Source organism: Portunus trituberculatus, chromosome 31, assembly GCF_017591435.1.
Source record: "Portunus trituberculatus isolate SZX2019 chromosome 31, ASM1759143v1, whole genome shotgun sequence".
NCBI classification, from domain to species: Eukaryota; Metazoa; Arthropoda; class Malacostraca; order Decapoda; family Portunidae; genus Portunus; species Portunus trituberculatus.
The window spans coordinates 14,256,377-14,273,777 of NC_059285.1; positions in this window are offsets into that span (position 1 = coordinate 14,256,377).

Sequence of the window (17,401 nt, forward strand, 5' to 3'; positions counted from 1 at the left end):
ATTTTATTTACATCACAGAGAGAGAGAGAGAGAGAGAGAGAGAGAGAGAGAGAGAGAGAACTACCTCCATATAAAACGTTACTCTTTATGAAATTCACACAGAGAAGAAAACAACCAACAAAAATAAAATGAAGCAACTCAGACAGGAGGAGAAAGTAACCTTCTTATGTGTGTATGTGTTGCAATCTCTCTCTCTCTCTCTCTCTCTCTCTCTCTCTCTCTCTCTCTCTCTCTCTCTCTCTCAAGTTGAGTCTCTTAACAGAAAAAAAATATATATGAGGTGGTAAAGAGTTTTGTTTAATTAAGCTTTTGGAGAGTTTCACCAGGCACGGCTGTTAAGCTAATGAGCCGCTAATTACCTGCCACACCTTTTTCCCCGTCACCTTCCTGCCAGGCCGACGCGAGGTGAGGCTGCCAAGTGTACCCGCCAACAAGGACCCATGCAGCTGCCCCTCCCATAGTGTGTCAGGGCGGAGACGAGGCAAAGGAGGGTCCATATTGGCAGTCTATAAGGGATGTCTCATAACGGTGCTTTTCAAGGGAGGTTTATAGGATAGTTTGTAAGGGAGGTTCATGATAGTCTTCAAGGGAGGGGATCCATTAAGGGGAATATTTTAACTAGCTCTATGACTGCTCTTTGCTTCATATTTCCCTAGTTACCAATCACTCTGGGACATCTTTACTTGTTCAACAGCCACTCTTAACTGGATAAAAATGGCAGTCTCTTCTTTTTTAATCCCCTTCTTTCTTGCAGGTGTGTATAAAGATTTCATGCATAGACCCACCTTAGCTAACCCTTTGACTGGTCTTTGCTATTCTTTCCTTAGTTGTCAATCACTCTTAGACATCTTTATTGGTTCCGCTGCCACCCCTACCCTTCAAAAGGCTAGAAATTGCATCCTTTTTTTATTTGATTCCCGTCTTTCTTCCAGATGTATATGAAGATTCCTACTTTAATGAACTCTTTGGCAATTTTTTCCTTAGTTACCAATCACTCTAGAGCATCTTTTCTGGCTCCGCAGTCACCCGTAACCTTCAAACTGTCTAGAAATTGCATCCTTTTCTGTTTAATCTTCTTTCTTTCAAATATATAAAAAGATTCCTATAATTAACTCTTTGGCAATTTTTTCCTTAGTTACCAATCACTCTAGAGCATCTTTTCTGGTTCCGCAGCCACCCCTAACCTTCTAACTGTCTAGAAATTGCATCCTTTTTCTTTAATCCCCCTTCTTTGTTACAGATATACACAAAGATTCCATGCGTGACTTCTCGTAGTGTTAATTAATAGTTTAGTGTCACAGTGAAAGGATTAAAGACTCCCCTTAAGGTGGGTCTATGTTTTAATGAGTTCAGGATCGACTTTGAGATGGTTTGGTCACGTGGAAGTAAGAGAAGATGGTGAGGCTATTGAGAGTCTCCTGGGAAACGCCTGTGATGGGAGAGGTGGGTGTGCAGAAAATGGATGTGAGAGGAGAGAAAAATGGACAGCGGTTTAATGCAATTCTGTATTCTTTGCTCACAAATAAATGTATGAATAATGAAATGAAAAGAAACCCGCACAGAAATATACTTGTTTTATTATATCAAATGTTAATACAAGCTTATGAAAAGAATATGTATAAAAAGTAGTGCAGTTATTTGAATATGCAGCAGGGAATGCTAATGAGCGCGTAACATTCCAACCGACAAACAAGATAAGGAAGAAGGAATGATTTTGCTTCTACACAAACCACTAACTCCATTGCAGTCACTAAAGAGCAGATTGTTACTCGGAGCCAGCCTCACTCTCCTCTGGAAGTGAAGAAGGAGAAAGGCTGCATTTATTATCATTTATTTATATATTTGATCGATATTTTTAAGAATCAATTTTCCTCTTTTCGTGATTTGTATTAATGTTCACTTCACTACACACATTTTTTTCTTTCTCTCTCACACCACTACACACACTCTCTCACATCACTACTCTTTTTTTCTCTCTATTGTATTCTCTCTCTCTCTCTCTCTCTCTCTCTCTCTCTCTCTCTCTCTCTCTCTCTCTCTCTCTCTCTCTCTCTCTCTCTCTCTCTCTCTGTATTAACGTTCACATCCCTACACACACGTTTACATCATTCCACACACTTTTTTTTTCTCTCTCTTTTTAGCCTTTAGAATCCATTTTTCCAACACCACACACACACACACACACACACACACACACACACACACACACACACACAGACACACACAACCTGTATTGGCAGTGTATCCAGCACCCAGTACATTACTTCCCTGATACTATAGTGAGCACCATTACCATTATTACGCATACTCTACAGTCTACACATTACGCACTGCCCTGTATGTCTTCCCGCCGCAGTTAGCACCACTACATCACCCTCCACCTAATTGTGCTTATTGTCTCTCTGATTAGCGACTTCATTATTGCTACTGTCACCGCCACCGCTCTCATTACTGGCCCCTCCCTGCGTGACATCAGTACTGTGTGTGTGTGTGTTTGTGTGTGTGTGTGTGTATTTGTTGTTATTCTGTCTGGTTATTCTTCTCTTCATTTCCTTCTCTTTCTTTTTCTTGTGCTTTTTCTTTTTCTGCTTTTATGTGCAAGGTAGGAAACAAGATAAACTGTCAGTGATTTTTATTCTGTGTGTGTATATGTGTGTGTGTTGGTATGTTGGTGTGTGATGGTGCCATAATTGCTTCCACCACCATCACCCACCACCGTCATCATCACCACCATAGCCCCAGCTCCACCACTAACTCCTCCTCTTCCTCCTCCTCCATCATCATTAGATATATATTAGTTATGACTGCGCTAAATGGTTCGCCACTTGTAACTGTGATTAGTTCATTATTGCCGTGCGGTTCAGAATATTACGTGTTTTTATTTTTTTTTATCCTCTCTCTCTCTCTCTCTCTCTCTCTCTCTCTCTCTCTCTCTCTCTCTCTCTCTCTCTCTCTCTCTCCTACAGACCTTTTTTCTTTTTCTTTTCCTTTTTTTCTTGTTATTTTTTTATGTAGGTTAGATTTCCTCTTGCATTGTAAAAAAAAAAAAAAGATATTCTGTTGTGATGTATTCGTTCTTAAAAAATCGTTACAGACACACACACACACACACACACACACACACACACACACACACACACACACACACACACACACACACACACACACAGTCACACACTATTACTACCACTACCACCACCATCATCACCACAACTCTACATTCCTACTGTGACGTATTTCCTTCTCAAAATATAGCCACATACATCTTCCGCCCCATAATCCAGCACAATCTATACTTCATTCAGCGCCAGGGATCACCACACAGCGCGCCAAGACTTACTGACAACACCTGCTACTTCTCTCCTCCTTGTGCTTTCATGTCACGAGTTCAAGTTTCATTTCATGGTGCGTATTATGTTGCAATATTAATCCTCGTGTGCCGCGGACCTGTAATCGCTTTGAATGTATGGTGTTGCTGTTGCTGTTGTTGTTGGTGGTGGTGGTGGTGGTGGTGTTACTGTTTTTATTATTGTTGTTATTGTTATTACTGTTATTGTTTATGTTGTTATCTATTGTTATTGTTGTTATTATTGTTGTTATTGTTATTTATTATTATTGTTATTGTTGTTATTATTATTGTTATTATTATTATTATTATTATTATTATTATTATTATTATTATTATTATTATTATTATTATTATTATTATACTTTTACTACTACTACTACTACTACTACTACTACTACTACTACTACTACTACTACTATCATCACAAACTGCTACTCATTATTCTAAGTAGAAAAGTAGTAGTAGTAGTAGTAGTAGTAGTAGTTTGTTGTTGTTGTTGTTGTTGTAGTAACAGCAGTAGTGATAGCAATAATAATGATAATAATAATAATGATAATAATAATAAGAAGAAGGAGAATAAGAATAACATTAACATCATCAACAACAACAACAACAACAACAACAACAACAACAATATTCAACACCTAATAACAACAATAGCAATATAACAGTCTTCTCAGCACACTATAACACCTTCACTGCATCGCGCACCAAGCAATCCCAACACACCACACTCACACCATTCCACAAGTCACCGCTATTACACTCACCACTCACCACCGCACAGCCATTACTCAGACCTTCAACACCCGCCTTACCTTCACACCTTGAGCCCTTCAGTACCATGCCGCCCGCGTTTTCGTATTCATTCTGGTTGCTATTTGGTGATTTTATGCACCTTCAGAATCTTATGTGAGGATTGAAGTAGGAAAGACTCAGGCCATTAATCTTCTGACCTCCATAGACTCTTGGTAATGCAAATAAAATCGTCTAATCATACGCCAAAAAATCATGGTAAAAAATGCGTCTCAGTATTGAAAGGGGTTAAGGAGAGACCCAATTGAGCCACTCTTGACACCAAAACCACTGAGAAATGTATCCATCAACACATTAGCTTCGTATTCTCACCCACTAAGAGACTCTGGCGAAGGGTATTAGAATTCTCAAAGGGAGTTTACACAATCCTTACGACAGTTTAACAGGATTTCTGGACAGTTAATGATAAAGAACACCTGCAAGAACCAGGCATCATCTGTGTAGCCTTTGAGAAATGGTGGAGATAGGAGAACAAAGCGTTTAAGAATACTGGGCTTACCAGTCTCTAATGCCACGGAGCCTTGGTAATGCCGGATTAAGGAGACTGATTCCCTCTTGTTCTGTCTTAAAGCTTCCTTGTGTGATATGACAGGACAGGACAGGACAGGTGTGTGTGTGTGTGTGTGTGTGTGTGTGTGTGTGTGTGTGTGTGGCTTCTCTCTAAGCAGTGATGGTCTGACCAGGTGACTGTAGAGAGGAGTGATAAAAAAGATTAGTGTTTTGATGTGTTTTTGTTGATTTAGTGTGATGAGGAGGGAGGAGGAGGAGGAGGAGAAAGAGGAGTAGCATGTGTGTGTGTGTGTGTGTGTGTGTGTGTGTGTGTGTGTGTGTGTGTTTTTTTTTTTTTTTCGAGTGTGTCTGTGTGTGTATATACGTTTGTGAATTAAAGTGAAGGAATGAGATTAGATTTGAAGTGTTTTAAAGAGGAGAAATGACATCAAATACAGGACTCATTTCTTCTTCTTTTTATCTTATGTTGAGGAAAGCTGAGTTGAAATACGTTGAAGGAAAGTTGCTCTATTTTTAAGTACAGATAATTAAGATAAGAATATTGAAATGTTTTGTTTTTATAGAGAAATGAGATTAATTAGTGGATTGATTTCTTTTCTCTTCTCTTTTTTCCAGGTTGAGGAGTGGCGGTGCTTAATGTGAGTATATAAAAAAGAAGCTGTTTTGTTTTGTGTGTAGAAGAAGAGCACCGTTAAGAGAATCAATGTTTTTATCTTTTAAAGCAGAGAAATAAGCTAAAATACTGGATTAGTTAGTTTTCTTTCTATTCCTTCTATTCTTTATTTTTCTTTCTTTCTTTTGTGTGTGTTCAGGAGAGATTAATCCCTTCAGCACCATGTCACGTTTCCACATTCATTCTGCTTATTATTTGGTGATTCTATACAGCTTCAGAAACAAGTATGGGTGATCAAAATAGTGAAAACTGTGACCATTAATCTTCTGACCTTCATAGACTCTTCCTAATGTCAATAAAATGGTCTAATCGTACACAAATCTTCAGGTAAAAATGTGTCCCAGTATTGAGGGAGTTAATGTGAGTGTATCTACGTGAAATTGTTTTGTTTTTTTGTGTGTAGAAGAGAAGTGAGGTTAAGATAATAAAGCGTATATGAAAGAAATATGAAGTAGAATAGTGAATTAGCTTCTTTATGTCAAGGAAACATGCTGAACTTGAGTGTTTGAGAAGCGTTGTTGTGTTGTGTTGCGTTTCAGAAGAGTTGTGTTGTGTTGGAGCTGGGAGGAATGTAGTGAAGTTAAGAAATTCAGATGTTTTGAAGTGGAGAAATGAAGTAAAATAGAAGATTAATTTCTCTTTTTGTGTGTGTGTTAAGGAAAAAGTGGTTATCGTGTGTTGTTTCTGTGTGGAGGAGAAAAAAAAAACACACAGTGAGGTTAAGAGAGTGGAATGTTTTTAAGTGGAGAAATGGAGTAAGATAGTGGAGTGAATTTCTCTTTAATGCGGAGGAAAGAAGCTTAAAATTGTGGTGTGAAGATTTTTTTTTTCTCTCTAGCGGGAAAGAGAACTAATGAGATCGGTGGCTGCGTTGAATTGTTTTGAAGTGGAGGAAAGAAGGAAGAAAGGAAGACTGGGGTGTATTTTTGAAGGAAGTTAGGAGGTATAAGGCATTCATTGGAGGAGGAGTAGTAAGATATAGCGAGAAGTAACATATAGTAAGATATAGAATAAGTACTGACATATAGAGTAAGATATAGCGTAGTAAGATATAGTGAGGCGTTCATTGGAGGAGGAGTGGCAAGGTTAGGTTAGGTTAGGTTAGGTTAGGTTAGGTTCACTGGTGGAGGAGGAGTGAGTGGTAAGATGCGAAAGACTCAAGTGTAGTAAGTAGAGAAGAAGTAAAATGTAAAGTGATGTTATTGTTATTTTTCATGTGAGTGTGTGTGTGTGTGTGTGTGTGTGTGTGTGTGTGTGTGTGTGTGTGTGTGTGTGTGTGTGTGTAAGAGAGAAGATAATTGAAGAAGAAGAGAGAAGAAGGAAAAAAAAGTGTATGTACGTGAAAAAGAAGTAAAATATATGTAAAGTAAGATTATTATTATCATTATTATTATTATTATTATCATTACTACTACTACTACTACTACTACTACTACTACTACTACTACTACTACTATTGTGTGTGTGTGTGTGTGTGTAAGAGAGAATATCCATTAAAGTGGAAGAGAGAAGAAAGAAAAAAAAAAGTCGATAAACACCACGAGAACTGACTGATGTGTTTGTAAGTGGAAAAGTGAAAAGGAAAAGCAAAATAAAAAGTGTTCAAGTGAGATTAACCTCCTCAGTACTTTTTCACTACGAGCTTTGGGTGTGATTAGACGATTTTATTTACATTAGAGGGTCTATGGAGGTCAGAAGATTAATGGCCAGTCTTCACTATTCCAATCCCCTACATGAGTTTCCGAGGCTGTATAAAATCACCAAATAGTAAGCAGAATGAATAGGGAAACACGTCCTGGTACTGAAGGTGCTTGATATGATTTTTGCGTGGAAAAAAAAAGAAATACTGAACCGAAGGAAGCTTAAGAAATGAAGGAAAAAAAATTAACTCAAGGCTTTTTGAATATAGAAACAGAAGTGAAATGTTATGATGTGTCTGTAAATGGAGAAGAAAAATATGATACCAAGATTGAAATGAGTACAGGGAAGGAGATGAGAGTTAAAATGGACAGACTAAGAAGCTTTTTTTTTTTTTTTTTTTTTTTTTTCTTAATGATAAAGTGAAATCGATGTCTTGAAGTTTGTGAAAGTGAAAGAAGAGAGAGAGAGAGAGAGAGAGAGAGAGAGAGAGAGAGAGAGAGAGAGAGAGAGAGAGGATGAATTTGTTAAGTGGTTTTGAGTGTAGAAGAGAAGTTTGTTAGATGGATTAAACTTTTCTTCTTCTTCTTCTTCTTCTTCTTCTTCTTCTTCTTCTTCTTCTTCTTCTTCTTCTTCTTCTTGTTGTTGTTGTTGTTGTTGTTGTTGTTGTTCTTGTTGTTCTTCTCCTCCTCCTCCTCCTCCTCCTCCTCCTCCTCCTCCTCCTCCTCCTCCTCCTCCTCCTCCTCCTCCTCCTCCTCCTCCTCCTCCTCCGACCAAGAGGTCTGTTGCTGTTTGGCTTTCCTTTCCTTTCCTCCTCCTCTTCTTCCTCCTTCTTCTTCTTCTTCTTCTTCTTCTTCTTCTTCTTCTTCTTCTTCTTCTTCTTCTTCTTCTTCTTCCTCTTCCTCACGGCACTAGACAAGACGAATGACCAAAGGCAAAACCAAAATAATAAAGAATAAGGATAATAATGTCCATAATTGCTGTTCATGCCTTTCCTTCTCTTCCTCACCCTCCCTTCCTCTCCCTTCCCTTCCCTTCCCTTTCCCTTCCCTTCCCTTCCCTTCTCTTCCCTTCCCTTCCCTTCCTTCTCTTCCCTTCCCTTCCTTCTCTTCTCTTCTCTTCCGTTCCCTTTCCTTTTCCTTTCCTCCTACTCCTTCTCTCCCCTCTCTTCCTTTCCCTTCCCTTCCCTTCCCTTCTCCTCCTCCTCCTCTTCCCTTCCCTTCCCTTCCCTTTCCTTCCCTTCCCCTCCTCCTCTCCCATCCCTCCTCTCTCCTCCCGTCTTCCTCTTCCCTCCCCTTTCCTCCCTTCTCGACCTCCCAAAAATAAGAATCAAATCATGAAAACAAGAATAAAAAAAGAAAAATTCAACTGGGTTAGCATTAATATGAGAGAGAGAGAGAGAGAGAGAGAGAGAGAGAGAGAGAGAGAGAGAGAGAGAGAGAGAGAACTAGGTGCGGTATAGTTAGAAATATTATTTTTTTGGCGAATAACTCTTTTTAAAAATTATGACAAAATGAATAGTGTAATTGTAAGCAGGAGGAGGAGGAGGAGGAGGAGGAGGAGGAGGAGGAGGAGGAGGAGGAGGAGGAGGAGGAGGAGGAGGAGGAGGAGGAGGAGGAGGAGGAGGAGGAAGAAAAGGAGGAAGTGAATTATGGCTTTCTTAAGTATGCAATCTCTCTTTGTCTCTCTCTTCACCTCTCTCTCTCTCTCTCTCTCTCTCTCTCTCTCTCTCTCTCTCTCTCTCTCTCTCTCTCTCTCTCTCTCTCTCTCTCTCTCTCTCTGGGTGACCACACACACACACACACACTCCCTCCCTCAGTCCTTCTGTGTGTGTGTGTGTGTGTGTGTGTGTGTGTGTGTGTGTGTGTGTGTGTGTGTGTGTGTGTGTGTGTGTGTGCGCGCGCGTGCCCACGATAACTTTATAATTCCGTCGAAAAAAGGAATTGGAGTAGAATGAAATAAAATAAGGCTTCATTAGGAGTAAGAAAAATGGTTCCCCTGAATTATAGCAAAAATTTGAGTCATTAGTTCACGTTTTTTAATGTTATAATTTGGCGGGAAAGAAGGAAGGAAAGTATTATTATTATTATTATTATTATTATTATTATTATTATTATTATTACTTGGACTGATGGTGGTATTGTTATTATTATTATTATTGTTATTATTATTGTTATTATTATTATTATTATTATTATTATTATTATTATTATTATTATTGTTATTATTGTTGTTGTTGTTGTTGTTGTTGTTGCTGTTGCTACTGTTTCTGCTGTTACTTTTTATTACTAGTACTAACAGTAATAGTAGTAGTAGTAGTAGTAGTAGTAGTAGTAGTAGTAGTAGTAGTAGTAGTAGTAGTAGTAGTTGTTGTTGTAATAGTAGTAGTAGTAGTAGTAGTAGTAGTTGTTGTTGTTGTTAGTTAGTGTATTAATAGTAGTAGTAGTAGTAGTATGACCAACAGGGTTATCAATACTACTACTAGTAGTAGTAGTAGTAGTAGTAATATGACCAACAGGGTTAATAACGACTCGCTCTCTCTCTCTCTCTCTCTCTCTCTCTCTCTCTCTCTCTCTCTCTCTCTCTCTCTCTCTCTCTCTCTCTCTCTCTCTCAATCTACTGGTCTGTCTAACCCACGAAAGTAAAGATATGAAGCAAGAAGTAGAGAGAGAGAGAGAGAGAGAGAGAGAGAGAGAGAGAGAGAGGATAAAGGGAAGGAACAAATCACTCCACATACGGAAGAGAAAAGAAATAAGAGAGAAATTTTTGATAAAGAAAAGGGAGGAGGAAGACGAAAAGGGAGGAAAGGGAAGGGAAGGAAAGGCGAAAGACTGGGTCAAGAGGAAGAAGAGGAGGAGGAAGAGGAGGAAGGGAACGAGGAAGGAGAATAAAAGAGGTGGAGAAATATTGTGCATGTGTATATAGAGGAGGAGGAGGAGGAGGAGGAGGAGGAGGAGGAGGAGGAGGAGGAGGAGAAGGAGGGATTATAGAAGGGAAGGAGGAATAGAGAAAGGAAGAAATAATTTGTAAGAGAGAGAGAGGGGAGAAGGAGAGAGAGGAAGAGGTGTAGAAGGAGGAGGAGGAGGAGGAGGAGGAGGAAGAGGAGGAGGAGAAGACATTGAGAATTGTTACGAGGGAGAGGAAGAGAGGGTAAGAGAAATAAAAAGAGGGGAAAAGAGAGAGAGAGAGAGAGAGAGAGAGAGAGAGAGAGAGAGAGAGAGAACGTGACGATATGGAAATTTAGAGAAAAGATAATTTTTGCACACGCTTCATGTTTTAAAATGAGAGAGAAGAAGAGGAAGAAGAAGAAGAGGAGGAGGAGGAGGAAGAGGAAAAGTAGGAAGAAGAGGAGGATTATGATGATAAGAGGATGTGGAAGATAACAAGAGGAGGTGGTGAAGATGGACACGGGAAATGAGGACGAATGGAAGGAGGAGGAGGAGGAGGAGGAGGAGGAGGAGGAGGAGGAGGAGGAGGAGGAGGAGGAGGAGGAGGAGGAGGAGGAGGAGGAAGATAAGGAGGAGGAGGAATGCAATGGCAAGAAAAGAAGAAGACTAGGACAAGGACAAGGACAAGGAAGAGAAGGAGGAAGAGCACAAGGAGGAGGAGGAGGAGGAGGAGGAGGAGGAGGAGGAGGAGGAGGAGGAGGAGGAGGAGGAGGAGGAGGAGGAAGAGGAGGAGGTTTGGTTAGGAAGGTAAGCACGGAAGGCAGTTTGGGTCCGCGAAATGTTGTTAGAGCAAAATTCACACTCTTCCTCCTCCTCCTCCTCCTCCTCCTCCTCCTCCTCCTCCTCCTCCTCCTCCTCCTCCTCCTCCAGTACTCTTCCATCTCGTCTCTATTTAGCCTCCATCTCCTCCCATTCCTTCCTCCCTTAGTGTCTCTCCATCTTCCCTCCACCTCGTCCATTTACCTCCACCTCTCCCTCCAAAAAGTTTCTCTCTCTCTCTCTCTCTCTCTCTCTCTCTCTCTCTCTCTCTCTCTCTCTCTCTCTCTCTCTCTCTCTCTCTCTCTCTCTCTCTCTCTCTCTCTCTCTCTCTCTCTCTCTCTCTCTCTCTCTCTAACCTACCATTTCTCTTCCTAACTTTCCTCTCCTCTCTTTCTATATATTTCCCCCCTCTTTCTCCTCCTCCTCCTCCTCCTCCTCCTCCTCCTCCTCCTCCTCCTCCTCCTCCTCCTCCTCCTCCTCCTTCTCCTAGCACAGAGTTGATCACACGAGAAATTATCACTACTGGGCATATGATGTTTGAAGGAAGAGGAAGAAGCTGAAGTAGAAGAAGAAGTAGAAGAGGAGGAGGAGGAGGAGGAGGAGGAGGAATAAAATGCATGAGAGGAAAGAGGAGATACTGCAAGATAGAACATTAGCGTTTTAGTGCAGAGTGGAGGGGAGGAGAAAGAAGGAAGGGGAAGAGGAAGAGAGGAAGGAGAATATAAAGATTGGTAGCAGAGAGAGAGAGAGAGAGAGAGAGAGAGAGATGCATTTTGATGGAGGTCGAGATTACAGCAAATATTCGTGAACAAGAGAGAGAGAGAGAGAGAGAGAGAGAGAGAGAGAGAAATAGGGTTTAAGGCTGAAATATTCATGAAACAAGTGAATAAATGAAAGGGAGATGAATAGCAGAGAGAGAGAGAGAGAGAGAGAGAGAGAGAGAGACAGACAGACAGACAGACAGACAACAGATACACCTCGTTGTTTTTCTCTCCCTTTCCCTTCCTCTCTCACTACTAAAGTAACAGTGTACTATGATCAATTTAAAGACTCTCTCTCTCTCTCTCTCTCTCTCTCTCTCTCTCTCTCTCTCTCTCTCTCTCTCTCTCTGTCCTTCATCCTTCCCTTCCTTCCGTAATCCTCCATCACTTGTTTCTATTTTCCTTTCCTCTGTTCTGTCCTTCACCTCTCTCTCTCCCTTCCTTCCTCCCTCTCCTTCCCTCCTCCTATCCTCCTCCTCTCTTCTTCCATCATCCTCTCTCACGTCCTCAACCTTGACATTGCATCGTCTCTCTCTCTCTCTCTCTCTCTCTCTCTCTCTCTCTCTCTCTCTCTCTCTCTCTCTCTCTCTCTCTTCATTTTTCCGCTCAGAAATTTCACTTTTTGCCTCTCCTTTGTGTATTTGTGGGTTGGTGGGGAGATGCCTTCCACTGTGCTGTCCTGACTCCAACTACGTATAATTAGTGGTAAGGAAGGAAGGATATAAAGGTGCTGTTTGTCTTGTTTTTGTGTGTTCTAGTATCATTATGTATTGCCTATCTTTATTTATGTTTACTAGACAGACTGACAGATACACACACACACACACACACACACACACACACACACACACACACACACACACACACACACACACACACATACTTTTCTTCAGTCATCCCTACCACTCTTCCTCCTCCTCCTCGTCCTTTTCTTCCTCCTCCTCCTCCTCCTCCTCCTCCTCCTCCTCCTCCTCCTCCTCCTCCTCCTCCTCCTCCTCCTCCTCCTCCTCCTCCTCCTCCTCCTCCTCTTTGTGTAATGGCAGTTCTTGTTTTATCAATCCTCTTTGTGACAGTTTTCTCTCTGCATGTTGTGAAGCTGAACCAGTGAGCCGCGCGAAGCCAAGGCAGCATTGTTCACACGTGGTCAAAAGAGTTAGCATGTGTGTTTGTTTGGCTTCGCTGGATACACTTCCGCTATTAAATAAAAAGAAAAGTATGCATGATAAAAACTCTATTGGTTTCATTTGGGCTACTGTAATTATGGTGGTCGTGTTTCAGGAAAGGGAAAACTTATAAGGGAAAAGAAGAATAGAAATAAAAATAAGAAAAAAAAATAATGATACCGTCACACTTTTCATAATCTTCTTCTTCTTCTTGTTATGTTTTATTCTTCTCTCTTTATTACTTCTTGCCTACCATCATTATCACATTTCCTTCTTTCTCTCCTCTTTTTTATCAATATTTCACTCTGTTTCTCATTTCCCATCTTTATCACTTCTTCATCTTTATTGGCTTCATTTTGGTTACTGCGTGTACTTATGGTGGCCGTTTCAGAAAAGGAAAAATAGACAAGGAAAAGAGGAAGAAGAAGAATGAAACTAAAACTAAGAAAACAAATAATGAGAAAGTGGATATGTTTATGCTGTATTGGCCTCATTTTGGTTACTGCAGTTATGGTGGCTGTGTTTCAGAAAAGGGTAAAACAGACAGGGAAAAGAAGAAGAAACAGAAGAAGAATAGAAATAAAACTAAGAAAATTAATTATGAAAAAGATGGATTTCTTTAATGGCTTCAACTTGGCTAATCTTGGCTTCTGCAATTATGGTGGCCGTGTTTCAGAAAAGGGAAAACAGACAGGAAAAAGAATAAGAATAGAAATAAAAACTAAGAAAAATAAATCATGAAAAAGCGTGGATTTGTTTGGCCTGGCGTGACTTCAGGCCATAAGGAAGTAAGGGAAGCTGCAGGAAGCCGTCACGTCACGCCTACACTTGGCAGTCACGGTGACGAAGGATGCGTGACTGAAAGTGTCCGAAGTATTCAAAGGATCTACATTATTTTAGTCAATTGATCGTCAGTTGCAAGAAGACGTGACGCTTTTAACCCCTTCAGTACTAGAAAGCATTTTTACCATGAATTTTTCGTGTGATTAGATGATTTTATTGACATGAGGAAGGGTCTTTGGAGGTCAGAAGATTAATGGCCAGAGACTTCACTATTTTAATCCCTCACATAAGTTTCTGCAGCTGTATAGAATCACCAGATAGTACGCAGAATAAATATTAAAACACTTCCTTGTACTGCAGGGGTTCCGCCGTGGTACAGTGGAACCATGCGTGTTTTGGGGTCCGAGGGATCTCCAAGCGCACGGGTTCGAATCCTGTCCACGGTCCGAGAGTAGGTTAGGCTTCTTCACTCGGAGCAAGGGTTTCCTAGCGGGTGGGCTTTGAGATAGGAGGTGCCACAAGAAGTATCTCCTTTAGCCCATAAGTCCCCGTGAAAAGCCCACATGGTATAGATGTTCTTGTCAAGCGAAACCAAACACTTCCTCTTAATTCTTTTTTTTTTTTTAAGCAAGAGGGGAAGCCGGCCAAGGGCAACAGAGCATTGAAAAAAGGTCCACTTGAATGCCAGTTCCCTTAAAGATAAAAACAGAATTCGGGACATCAATGCGCACAGTTCCTTGTCCCTCAGTATAGATAACAGTTTAACCATTTCTTCTTTTATATGCAAGAGTTCCGTTGGCCAAAAAACTACAAAAAGACAGAAAAAAGGCTTAGTAAAGATGCTAAAAGGTAAATCGACAAGTACTTCCATTCTATTCAAGAACTTCAGCACTACGCACCGTCTTATAAACATGTTAACCCTTTCAATACTGGAACACATTTTTTACCTTGAGATTTGTGTACGATTCGACCATTTTATTGACATTAGGAAGGGTCTATGGAGGTCAGAGATTAATGGCCACAGTCTCCACTATCTCAATCCCCCCACATGAGTTTCTAAGGCTGTATAAAATCACCAAATAGTAAGCAGAATGAATATAGAAAGGCGTCATGGTACTATAGGGGTTGATAAGGAGAGTAAGAAGAGTTACTGAAGAAACCACAACACAAAGAATAGAAACAAAAAAAAAAGGAAATTCCACACGTAACTCTACTCTAATCCACAACAAAATATTATCCGTCGTCATACGAATAGAGACAAAAAAAGAGAGAAAAAAAGAATAGACAAAAGAGACAAAAAAATAGGGACAAAAAAGAAAGACAAGAAAATAGAGACGAAAAAAAGAATAGAGACAAAAATAGAGACAAAAACAAATAGAAAAAAAAGAGACAGAAAACAGTATAGACAAAAAATACTTAAAAATGTAAATACTACTTGGTACTTCCTCCTCCTCCTCCTCCTCCTCCTCCTCCTCCTCCTCCTCCTGCAGTGGATGGAGAGAAGCCTTCAACTTTACTATCCCAAAACTGCATTAAAAGCGTCTAACCTCTCACAAACACAACATGGTAGAGACGAACTGTGCCCCTTGTTGCTTGTTTGTTTGTGTTCCTTTATGTTGCTGTGGCGATGGTGGCGGTGGTGGTGATAGTGATCCTCCTCCTCCTCCTCCTCCTCCTCCTCCTCCTCCTCCTCCCTCCACAAATAGGAGCGTGGTGGAATAAATCACTGAAACCCAATTGTCCCTCGTGTGGAACCAGAAACGGAATTCACACACACACACAAAGCAGCTCTCTCTCTCTCTCTCTCTCTCTCTCTCTCTCTCTCTCTCTCTCTCTCGTATCGACCTGTTTTCTTCATGTTTGCTTCTGTATTATGTATCAGCATGTGGGTATTATGTATGTGTCTGTATGTATGTGTGTATGAGTGTGTCTGTATGTATGTGTGTATGTGTGTGTATGTGTGTTTATGTATGAGTGTGTATCTTATGTATCTTTTACGAGTAATGGTGGAAGGTATTCGCTATTCATTGTACTGTTGATGAGAGAGAGAGAGAGAGAGAGAGAGAGAGAGAGAGAGAGAGTTGAGGTATAGAGAAACAGTGAAGGGGAGTGAGTGAGCGTGAGAGAGAGAGAGAGAGAGAGAGAGAGAGAGAGAGAGAGAGAGAGAGAGAGAGGGAGAGAGAGTCAGAGGAGAGAGGGAAGAGTTGAGATATGGAGAAACAGTAAAGGAGAGTGAGTGAGCGAGAGAGAGAGAGAGAGAGAGAGAGAGAGAGAGAGAGAGAGAGAGAGAGAGAGAGAGAGAGAGAGAGAGAATAGAGTACCAGAAATGAACTTCCCTTGTCCTGTACACCTGTGGAGCATTGATCACCAGGTGGCCCACTAACACACACACACACACACACACACACACACACACACACACACACACACACACACACACACACACACACACACACACACACACACATATACCTACACTCGCATTGACGCAGTAACACATTCTCTCTCTCTCTCTCTCTCTCTCTCTCTCTCTCTCTCTCTCTCTCTCTCTCTCTCTCTCTCTCTCTCTCTCTCTCTCTCGCAGGTGACGCCATCGCTCTTTTCAGAGTTTTTCAGCGTTAACTTTTGCAATATTCCCGCTGTTAAGACCTTGTTTCCTTTTATTTTCCCTTCATTTTTGCTTCATCCCACTCCTCTTCCTTCCTTCCTTCCTTCCCTCACTAATTCTTCTCTCTCTCTCTGGTACCCTTCTGTTCCATTCCCACCTCCCTGTCCGTCTGTTCTTCTCCCCCTCGTTTCCTTCCATCACTCCCTGCCACTGTGCTCCGTCTATCCCACCCCCACCACGGCCCCTCCTATTGCTGCTACAGACCTCTTTGTGCTTAATGGGTTAGTCGAGGTCCTTTGGAAGTGAATGGGTAGATAAACAGGTAGATACAAGAATAGATAGGGTGATCGATAGGATGATAGATTGATTGATTTGTTTATGTACGAGTAAGAGGGGAAAGTTGGCTAAGGGTAATATAAAACGATAAAAGATGTCCACTACGTTGCCAGTCCCCTTACAGATTTGAGAGATAGATAGATGGGTTTTGTAATTAGGTAGTTCTTGATGGATTTTATGATTAAATAATACTTGTTGATTTGGTGAAGTGAAATTTAAGTTTAGGGTTGATTTTAGATAGATGAGTGAGGAGATTAAGAGATAGATGAATATATAGATGGATAGAAAGATTAAGAGATAGATAGATAGATAGATAGATAGATAAATAGGTTGATAGATATTTTTGTTAAGTATAATTGGGTATAAACATGATGAAGAAATTAGTGTTTTGTGTTCAATGTAATAATTTCGTCATAAATCAATTGTAGAGTTCTTAGTTGTTGTCCATTATAGTATTATCAGCTTCCTGTTTATCTTTCTCTTGTATTTTTATCAATCTTATTCTTTGGGTTGTCTTTTCCATTCTTTATTACTATAGTTTATTTTCATTTTCTTTATCTCCATCTCTTTCTTCATCTTTTTATCCTTTTTTTTAAACTTTAGTGCATTTCTTTTTTGTTTGTTTTTTTCCACTTTATTTTATCCTTTCTGGTTTTTTGTTCACTTTCACTTTCCTCTCGCCTTCCCTCCCTCTTATCTCCTCGTCACTGTTAGTTTAGCACATTTCTATCTCTCATTTTGTTTCATGTGTATCTCTTGTTTTGAAATTCACTAACACACAGCATACCACTTGCCTTTTTCTTTTACATATATCTACGCCAAAACATTTATTTGTACAAAACTTCATCACCTAAAACTATGAAGCATATTCCCTCATTCTTAACTCCCTTAATCTGCTGACAATTTCCTTACAAGAGCTGGCAATGGGTAGATTCTGAGGAGACCAGGAGACTTTCACTTGTATTTTCAAACAATTTTCTCTCTCACCTGCACTGTTTCAAAAAGCTTTATCTATATTGACACGGGTTTTTAAGTTTTTTGTGGTTTTAGAGGCATA